Genomic DNA, 9,777 nt, shown 5'->3' with positions numbered 1-9,777 from the left:
AGACTGAAATATAAAACTAATCTAATTTGACATAATGTAAGATTGTGAAACATGGGGAGGGGCAGGGAGTAGAGAGTGGCGGGGAGATGAGCAAGAATTGGTTAGCATTTAATCATCAGTGGCCAAGAGAAAAACTGAAATAGGATGATAACACTAAAGAGATGAGGAAATTAATCCTTTTCCTCATGATCATTCAACTAATTTTTCTGACTCAGTATTCACTAATTGTTATGTAATTCATTGGTAATTAATTGAGAACTTAGATGAGAAATGCCATGAATAACAAGCCCAGGTGTATTTATAATTCCCTGGAAAGATGTTTTACCCATTATGAATAGTAAATTAACATCTTGATGCATACATCAGTCTCGTGAATCAGGTCCTAGGAACTGGATCCATCTGTACAGCTGAAGCCCAAATACTGGGACTACAAAAGTACAGCCACCCCGTTTACTTCCGTGGAGTCTAACTTTTTACCTGGCTTTGTGTCTTAAGTGCCAAAGAGTCTGGGTTGGGACTTCAGCCAAGGTTTCTTACACCAAGCTGAGTGGTTTTTCTGTTACACCGCAGTAGAGATAAGTTTATTGAATGATTACAAAGCCCACTTTTAATTTTTGTTTCTGTTTTCCCCTTCCTTCCTGATCCCTACTTCCTTTCTCCTACTCTCGCCTTAGAATGCTTTAAGAAGTCTAGTGTCAATCTCTGTCTTGTTCCTTCATAGGAAAGCTGCTCTTTCTCTCTGGATGTTGCTCTTCCTCTTTGATGTTCTTTCATTTCACTCTAATGTATCTAGGATTAGATTTTTCCCATCTCTCCTGATTGGCCCTTTATGTACCCATTCAATCTGAGAATTTTTTTTTTTTTAGTTCTGGGAATTTAGCAAACATTGTATCTACAAATATTTCCTCCCCTCTATTTTTCCCCTTCTTATACGCTTTATGATGTAGATATTGATACTTCTATCCTCCAGGTTTGTTAACTTTCATATTTTCATGTTTACCCCTTTCTAATACCTTCTAGAAGACTTCCTATACCTGATTTTTCAATGTGATAATTCATTCTTGGCCTAGATCCATATTGCTACATAACCCATTTACTGAGTTATTTACTTCAACCATTATATTTTTCACAGTATTTTGTATTGGTTCTTCATGATTTATTGTTCCTGCTTCATGTAATCCAGTTGGGTGACTTTGTTACCCCCACCGCCAGAACATTCAGCAATGTCTGGACACTTTGGGTTGTCACAACTTGGGGTAGTGTTACTGGCATCTAGTGGGTAGAAGCCAGAGCTGCTGCTAAACATCCCATAATGTACAGGACAGCCTCACCCCACCCCAACAAAGAATTATCTAGCCCAAAATGTCAAGGGTGCCAAGGTTGAGAAACCCTGATGTAACCAATATGAATTCTTTTCACTTTGAGGATATTTACTATTTTATTTAAATTATCTTTCCGTATGATGCATTTAATCTGTTTCATCTATTCTAGGTTGTCCAGTTTCTTACTTTCCTAGATGGTGCACCTCCTTCTACATCTCACTACTTTTCTACATGCATTTGTATTTCCCAGAAGGTATCAGCTACCTTGACTGATATGTATGCCCATAGGGAGAGGCTGAAGCCCAGCATTGGGAAAAGGTGAAGGATGCACCAAAAACAAGAAAACTTGTGATGTCGTTGGCCCCATCACTCCCTGTTTGTCAACATACATGCACACATGTACACACACACATATCCTCAGGGTTTTCACAGTTTTTACAGATCTATCAATTTCTGTGCCATCTCTAGGGTTGGATATGATGGGGGATCCAGCCACTGGTGTGAGTTTACAATCTTGTTTAGTTCCTAAGTTTAAGTTCACACTGCTAAGAGTGGATTTAGAGTTTGCCGCCTAAGGTAGGTAGTTGCAAAACCTGACCTGCACTACCTACTACAGGAGCCACTAGTGTGGCTCTTGACCCCTGCCACTGAATGTGGCTAGTCTGAGCTGAGATGTTCTGTAAGTGTGAAATACGTCCTGGATTTCAAAGACTTAGTATAAAAAGAATGTAAAATGGCTGAATAATTTTTATATTGATAACATATTAAAAGGATATTATTTTTGATATAAGTTAAATATTTTATTAAAATTAATTTACTTTTTTCATGTGGCTTATGGAAATTTTTCTTTACATATGTGGCTCACCTTATATTTCTGTTGGACAGCACTGATCTAGACCAGTAGCTTTCAAGCATTTTTGGCCATGATTCACAGTAAGAAATATATTTAACATCAGAACCCAGGACTCACATATGTATGTGGATATTTATTATAAGTGAGGCAGAAGTTGTAACAATAATATGTATAATTATTACATGAAATGCACTCTGATATTTGATATTCTTTAAATAAAATGTTCAGTATGCCTCATTAAATTTAGTTTAATTAATTTTAGATTGATCTGCAGTTTGAAAACCCCAGACCAGACTAATTATTATTAGCAGTATTAATATTGGAGGAGATGTGAATAAATTCATAAAATATATCAGTTTTGGAAACACAGGACTTCATAGTTGAATTTGGGGGATGAGGGCAAAGATTGGATTTGGCAGACATCCAGGCATCTGGCTTGGGTGTCTGAGAGGATGGAAATATAATTCCCTGAGAACTGAACCCAGATGGGGAGGAAGATTATAAATTCAATTTTTGACTTGCTGAGTTTGAGATCCCTGGAAGTGTACAAGGGAGCTAGCCAGTAGACAGAAACACATATGGTTTAGGGGTAAGGAAAAAACGTCTGGACAAGAGAGAGAGATTTGGAAATTAGCATATAGGTGGTAATTGAAGTCATATGAGTGAATAAGATTACCCCAGATAGTGTATAGGGCAAGAAATGAAGATCTAGAATAGAATTCTGAGGAACAATCATACTTAAAGACAAATCCAGGGACCACTCACTCACACGTTCTTGAAACTATCTTTTCTCTTGGATTTTGGAACCCAAACCTTTCCATGTTTTCCTCCTCCTTCTGACCACTCCTTGACTTTTCCCTTGCCACTGCCTTCTATTCTACCTCACTTTAATTTTTTTTTCCAGATTTAATTTATTTTTAAAACTTTTAAAGTTAACAATTTCAGATTTATAGGAAAGTTGCAAAAGTAGTACAAAGAATTCCCAATTACCCTTCACCCACATTCCCCAAATATTAACATTTCCTACATATACTTTATCCTTCAGTAGATAAGATAGACAGATGGATAGATCTCTCTATATATAGATATATAGAGTTCAGACTTACTCTCAGTGGTTCGGTTTAGTTCAACTTACTCTTCGTAGTTCAGAAAAAAATATATATATATATATACACAAAAAGTTGTAGACATGATGTCCCTTTGCCCTTTAAATATCAATACTTCAGTGTGTATTTGCTCAAAACAAGGCATTCTCTTACATGACCACAGGACAATTACCAAAGTTAATAAATAAACATTGATTCAACACTACTGTATAAATAATTGTCTACACACCTTATTTTGATTTTTCCAGTTGTCCAAATAACATCCTTTATAGCAAAAGAAAATCCAAGATAATTGATTACATGCAGTTGTCATATCTCTATAGCCTCCTTTAATTTGAATCTGGTTATATTTCAAAAGTTTGACATTTTTTAAGACTATGGGCCAGTTAATTTGTAGATTGATCTTCAGTTAGAATGTGTCTTATGTTTCCTTATGGATAGATTCAGGTTATGCATCTTTGGCAGGAATATTATAGCAGTCATGCTGAGTTCTTCTAGTGCATCACATCAGGAAGCACGTGCTGTCACGTTAACTTTAACGTGACATTACTGTCAATGTTAACTTTAATAATTTGGTTAAAGTGGCAACTGCCAGATTTCTCCACTGTAAGCATGTTATAGGGAGATATTTTGAAACTGTAAATATCCTGTTATCTCTCAAACTTTCACTCACTAGTTTCAGCATCCATTGATGACTCGCCTACATAAATTATTAATATGATGGTTACCAAATGGTGATTTTCTAGTTCCATCATTCCTTTTACTTTTTTTTTTTTTTTTTTTTTTGGCAGTGCTGTGCTACTCGGCATATGGGATCTTAGTTCCCTGACCAGGGATGGAACCCACACCCCCTGCACTGGAAGCTCAGAGTCTTAACCACTGGACTGCCAGGGAAATCCCTCCTTTTACATTTATCAGTTGGCTTTCTAATATAAGAAAGAGCTTTCTCTTCTGCCATTTATTTAGTTAGTTATATCAATGTGGACTGATAGATTCTTAGTATATTCAATACATTATCATCTGTTACTATCATCATTTTTATTTTGGTGTTCAATTTATTCAAGATTTAACCATTAAAAACTCCTTTGAACTGGCTCCTTTGTTCTTTTGACATAGCCCATCTTACTTTTTAGCACAATAAGAGGTTCTAGTTTCCCTTTGTATTTTCCCTGCTCCAGAGCTGGAATCAGCCATTTCTCCAAGGAAACTTGGTTCCTTTTAGTGGTATTAGAAACCACGAACAGGGTGCTAGGTGTGTCACTGCTTCTAGGCCTTCTCAGGTGACAAAGCTGAGAAATACACGTATGCATGTACATATACGCATACATATATCTATATTCATTTATATCTATATATCCCTGAGTTCACCTTGAATATCTCCAATTCCAATACAACAAAGCAAGGTTTATTCTATTTATGTTAACTTTCCTTATTTTTAACACTCTTTTCCAATAGTGAGAAATCTGGCTTTCAGCCTTCACAATATATTTGCTTATTTGCTCAGTCCTAGAATATTTAGAAAGCAGCCTCAGAACTGCTAACCCATGGCTCTAACAAAACTAGGTCTACTAATTAGAGTTTAGAATACTGTCAATTCCCACTTTGCACAGTAGTGTGGGAACACAAAAATAAGTATGCATGTTGAAACCATGCAAATTGATCTTAATAATCCATGGGAAACATTACAATGTTCCATTACCCTTAAAAGTTTCATCAAAATATTAAACACTCTTACTGTTGGCTATAAGTATATGGAGAAATGGAAAATCGGATAAAACTATTAGTTACTTGGTACACTGTCACTTAAAACTGGTATAGACTCTGCATCAGACTCTGGGGCCAGAATTCCAACTTTGATATTTACTCCCTGCATGAATTTGGGTAAGTACTTTAACTTTTCCAAGGCTCCTTTTGCCTACCTGTAGAATGGGAATACTGATACCTACTTTGAAAGGTAAGTAGAAAGGATTAAATGAGGTTATGTATGTAAAGTATCTGGGAGAATACCTGGTTCATGGCAGATGTTCAACAGAGTATCTGTTATCGGTATAAAGGAAGAATAACTTCAGCTGGCCTTTGAAGGATGGCAGGGGTGGGGGAGGGAAGGTAGGCACAGGGTGACCAAGGCCTGGAGGCGGAAATATCTATGGTGGGTTTTGCAGTAAACAGTTCAGTGAGTCTGGCAAAGAGGGTGAGAGTAGGAGGCATGATCAGCAAAGTGGGCACATTTAAGAGGGTGCAGCCTTGAATGCGTGGCTAAGGAGGCTAGCATTTATTCTTTTTTATTTTTTTATTTATTTATTTAGCTGCGTTGCTGCGTGCAGGCTTTCTCTAGTTGCAGAGAGTGGGGGCTACTCTTCATTGCGGTGCACGGGCTTCTCATTGCGGTGGCTTCTCTTGTTGCGGAACACAGGCTCTAGGCACGCGGGCTTCCGTAGTTGCAGCACATGGGCTCAGTAGTTGTGGCTCGCGGGCTCCAGAGCACAGGCTCAGTAGTTGTGGTACACGGGCTTAGTTGCTCTGCGGCATGTGGGATCTTCCTGGACCAGGGCTCGAACCCGTATCCCCTGCATTGGCAGACAAATTCTTAACCACTGCGCCACCAGGGAAGTCCCCTAGCATTTATTCTGGCTAAGAAGACAATGAACGTGGAGCAGTCCTAGACACAACCTAGGTTAGAACTGAATGCAGATGAGCCCAGCGAGAGCTACAGTCCTCACTGCTCTAAAGAGCTGTGTTCTGCACCACGTGTTTCTCACACTGCTCTATGCCTCAGCTGAGGTGAACTGAGGTGGCCTTGGACTGGCTCGCTCGCGCTCTCCCTCTCTCTCTCTCTCTCTCTCTCTCTCTCTCTCTCATCCCAGCCGCGCATGAACCGGCATCCCCTAAATCGGCAGGCGGACCGTCAACCACTGCACCACCAGGGAAGCCGCCATGTAGCTTCTTGATACCAGCGTCTTTCACTCAGCATAATGCCTTTGAGATTCATGCATGTTATTTCATGTTTCAATGTTTCATTTCTTTTTATGTTAAATAACATTCCACTGTATGGATGTACCACAGATTATCTTTTTTACACTTTACAGCCTACCACATCCCCTCTTTTTCAGCTGGTGTGGGAGTCCACACCTAATTCTAGGATGTTAGTTGTTCTACAGCAGGAGTCAGCAAACGTGCCTTTTTTTTTTTTGGCCGCGCCACGTGGCTTGTGGGACGTTAGTTCCCTGATCAGGGATTGAACCCACACCCCCAAGGTGACGGCATGGAGTCCTAACCAGTGGACTACCAGGGAATTCCCAAACCTGCCTGTTTTTATAAATCAAGTTTTATTGGCACACAGAATTCTCTGTTTATGTATTATCTATGGCTGCTTCTGTGCTACAGCCGCAGAGTTGAGGGGCTGCAACAGAGACTGTATGGCCCACAAAGCCAAACATATTTACTACATACGGACCTTTCCAGAAAAAAAATTTGCCAATATCTGTTCTAGGGTATTAGTTTCCTATTTAGTGCTCTCAGGTCCACTATTTGGTTTCCTCAACATCTTTCCAGGTGCTATTGCTGCCTCCTCTAGTAAATACTCTATGTTTTCAACAACTTGTGTTTATTGTAGATTGTGTTGCTTGGTCTATTAATAGGACATGGTGTGACTTGTGGAACAGGCAGCAGACATCAGGCAGCCACTGATCTTCATCCATGTCAACACAGCCCTTCATAATAAAGAGAAGGGGTAATCTCGCCCATCATGAGGGAATTTAAATGACTAGCACATATTTATCTTATAAAGGAGTGACCATTTCTCCACTTCTCCAGCTCCTGTGCCTGGGTCTGTGACAGGCCTGACTTATGAAAGAGCATGCCCTGTTTACTATGCCCAGCAGGTGCCTATATCCAAAGCCAATGTTGCTGGCCTGCAGACTCAGTACTTGCATCAAACTCTCTCTCTCTCTCTGTCTAGACACACTGTTCTTCATGGAGCGAGATAAGCGTGACCCACTTCTCCTACAATGCTGGAGCCCTGACCTGGCTCTTCTGTGGGAGCCCGTCCTTGCTGGGGTGTGTGGCTGACTGATGCTTTGTCCCCTCCTGCCTGAATATCCTGCAGGGCATGGACCACTATGCTCCAAAGTGCAAGCTCTTCTGCCATTTACAAGCATTTATAGGACTTGGCCAAAGCCATGTCTGAAAGGAGGCTATCAGCTCTTCAAGTCTTTTCTGACTCCCACCTGGTAGAGGTTTTTCCTCAGAATTCCAATATTTTCCAGTGGAACAACAGCATATCTTCTTACAAGGGGAAAATGAAGTGAAAACAAACTCCCAAACCTGAGAAACTGCTGCTTGGATGACTAATACAGGATATGCAAAAGTATTCACTTTCAGCTGTTGGTTAAAGTGTTCTCTACCTATCTGGACCCAAAGTGATCTTAAGGAGATTGTTGCTTTACTTAACTATCTTGCAGTGGTTTACCACAAACTGGCTCCTTTTCATTCCTCAGCGGGCCCTTCTGATAGTAGTCTCAACCAAGAAGCCATGGGTTGCTTTATCTTGCCGAGTATCTAAGTATCTTGCAGAGCATCTAAATTAAGCTAAACCAACATTGTGTCTACCAATGTTTCCACACGCCAACCCCATATGACGAGACTCTTCCTTATACACTTTAAAATATTTGGATCTCAGAACTATCAGTTGGAGACATTTCATTTCATTAGCACACACACACACAAAACCCCCTTTAACTGTTTTATTTATTTTTTAAGAACAGGAAGGGGCTATCTAACATTTCTTAACACATGATGATGTGTACCAGACATATATCTGTGGGTTCACGAAAGCATGTTAGAAAAACTGTGCTTAGTCTTATTTAGTCTCTGTTTCTTTGGTCCAGTGCCATCTTATGTGAAGACTTTTTTTAAATTCGGGAATTATTTCTATTACACAATTTTAATGACCTCTTTTTTGAACATAATTTTGAAGAAAAAGTTTAATGTAATCATAATTACTATTTTCATATTTGCCATTTTACTCTCACTTTTAACTATCTTTATTGAGTATATTTCACATACCATACAATTCACACATTTATAGTATACAATCCAATGTCTTTTGCAGCCATCATCACATTAAATTTTCATGCTTTTCATCACCCCCAGAAGAAACCCTGTACCCATTAAAAATACACGCCCCATTTACCCCCATCACGTCAGCCATAGGCAATCACTACTCTATTTTCTGTCTCTATGGATTTGCCTCTTCTGGACATTTCATATAAACAAAGCCATACAATATGTGGTCCTTTATGACTGACTCCTTTCGCTTAGCATAACGTTTTCAAAGTTCATCCGTGCTGAAGCATGTATCAGTACTTTATTTCATTTTGTGGCTAAATAATATCCCACTGAATGGGTATGCAACATTTTATTTATCCATTATCTTGATGGATATAGGAATGTTTTTTGCTACTGTAAATTATGCTGCTATCAACATTCATGTAAGAGGCGTTGTGGGGACATATATTTTCACTTCTCTCGAGTATATACCTAGGAGTGGAATTGCTAGGTTATACGGTAACTTTATTTTTTGGCATGCATGCGGGATCTTAGTTCCCCAACCAGGGATTGAACCTGTGCCCCCTGCAGTGGAAGCGTGGAATCCTAACCACTGAATGGCCAGGGAATTCCCTATATGGTAACTCTTAGTTGTTTTTTTTTTAATTAATTAATTAATTTTTTAATTTAGTTTTGGCTGTGTTGGGTCTTCGTTGCTGTGCACGGGCTTTCTCTAGTTGCGGCGAGCCAGGGTTACCCTTCGTTGTGGTGCGCGGGCTTCGCATTGCGGTGGCTTCTCTTGTTGCAGAGCACGGGCTCTAGGCGCGCAGGCTTCAGTAGTTGTGGCACGCGGGCTCAGTACTTGTGGCTCGCGGGCTCTAGAGCGCAGGCTCAGTAGTTGTGGTGCACGGGCTTAGTTGCTCCGTGGCATGTGGGATCTTCCCGGACCAGGGCTCGAACCCGTGTCCCCTGCATTGGCAGGCGGATTCTTAACCACTGTGTCACCAGGGAAGTCCCTACAGCAGACTCTTAATAAGTGTTCGTTGAATCAAATATAATTGACTTTCCTTTATGTGATGAGGAATTATAGATGGCCTTCAAATTGTGATTAAATTTCCACCCTGTGGCAATACAAGCGTTAATTCCTCCAAATAAATAAACTTACATATTTCAAAATAGAAACTAAATACTTCCTAACGGAAATAATCTTGCATGGAAGAAACGCATAATTGGTACTCAAATTGAAATCATTGTTATTCGTAATGCAGTATGGTTATAGCCCCTATTTCAGTGCTCTGTGCATGTCAGTGCAAACAGAATATTGTTGTCTAAAAGGTACCAATTCCGTTGTTTTCAGAAGGCAGTGCAGAAAGCGACAGGCTTTCAAAGGAAAAAAAATGGGTGAGATTCCTCTAAGATGCGGCCTGCAAGCCCCGCCCCATATACCTGA

The 9,777-nt window shown here is 39.8% G+C and overlaps 1 protein-coding gene across 1 annotated transcript in view; it reads left to right on the top strand.

The window, feature by feature from the left end:
- The window catches only part of NT5C2 (5'-nucleotidase, cytosolic II), a 307,851-nt gene that overhangs the window by 86,920 nt on the left and 211,154 nt on the right, over positions 1 to 9,777 (top strand). The window lies entirely within an intron of this gene.

Source organism: Orcinus orca, chromosome 14, assembly GCF_937001465.1.
Source record: "Orcinus orca chromosome 14, mOrcOrc1.1, whole genome shotgun sequence".
In the NCBI taxonomy this organism is placed as follows: domain Eukaryota; kingdom Metazoa; phylum Chordata; class Mammalia; order Artiodactyla; family Delphinidae; genus Orcinus; species Orcinus orca.
This window is presented reverse-complemented; position numbering and strand designations above follow the sequence as displayed.